We start from the raw sequence: 1,102 nt of genomic DNA, 5'->3' as shown, positions 1-1,102 counted from the left end.
CAGTGTATAACAGCTGGGCGATGCAGTAAGCAAGCTCGACCAGTTAGATGAAGTGTAGTGCAGCTCGGTATAGCTCACTGAAGTATAGGTCAGCTCCCTGAGCTGGATGGTCTAGCTCACTCAGCTGGGTCAGCTGGGGATCAGCTCAACTCAGCTGGACTGAGTGTTCAGGTCTCGGGCAGTTGGGCCGGGTCTGGACAGTGGCCGGGCCATATGGGTGACCCGTGTGTGTCGATGGGCTGGTGAACTCTTGGGATTGAGCCAGGAGCATGGGAAATCCGTGTGGGCTTGCTTTGGACATGTCTAGGAGTGGTTTGACAGTTCCAGGACGTCTGGTAACTGCCAGAGGCGAAAGGGTGTGATCTGGACCATTGATTAAATCAATGGCCAGGATTGAAACCGAAAGGGGGATGGAATGGTTAAGATGCAATGGTTAAAAAGTAACCACCCCTTCTTCTATAAAAGGCAGGAAAGTAAAGGCACGCCAGAGCAGGCCAGGGGTTCTTCCTACATCCTGAAACACAAAGAAACACAGAGAAAAGACAGAGAGTTGGTCGGATTCCCAATCCAAGACCCATGGTGGTGTGAAGGCCATAAAGAGACAGTTTTGGGGCAGATCAAGGGAGAAGTTGAGAACGACCCTCTGAACGGTTTTGATCACTGTTGACAACACCCAAAGCCTTATCTGGATCCTGTGAACACACGCAAATGGTGAGGAAAGGAGGGAGTTGGCCGGAATCCATTCCCAAGGGCCAATGCAGCCTTAAAGGGAGATTGGTGTGGAAAGCAGTTTCAATGGGCACTGAAGGGGGAAGTGATGGACGACCCTGTGATGATGTTTGTTCATGGATGATCACATCCTGGGCTTCTTCTATGTCTTGGGAACACACACAGATAACCAGGAGAGAAGGGAGAAGGCAAGACTCCACTTTTACAGGCCAAGACAGCCTTGAAGGTAGATGCAGTGTCGAAAGTGCTTTCATGGGAGTTTCATGGAAGGGAGGATGGGTGCGACCCATGAATGGAACTTATCAATACTGGAAGTATATGATAAGGATTGATAGAGGCGTGCACTGGAGGAGCATGGCCGAACATAATAAGG

This window comes from Brassica oleracea, chromosome C8 (genome assembly GCF_000695525.1).
Source record: "Brassica oleracea var. oleracea cultivar TO1000 chromosome C8, BOL, whole genome shotgun sequence".
Lineage (NCBI taxonomy): Eukaryota > Viridiplantae > Streptophyta > Magnoliopsida > Brassicales > Brassicaceae > Brassica > Brassica oleracea.
This window is presented reverse-complemented; position numbering follows the sequence as displayed.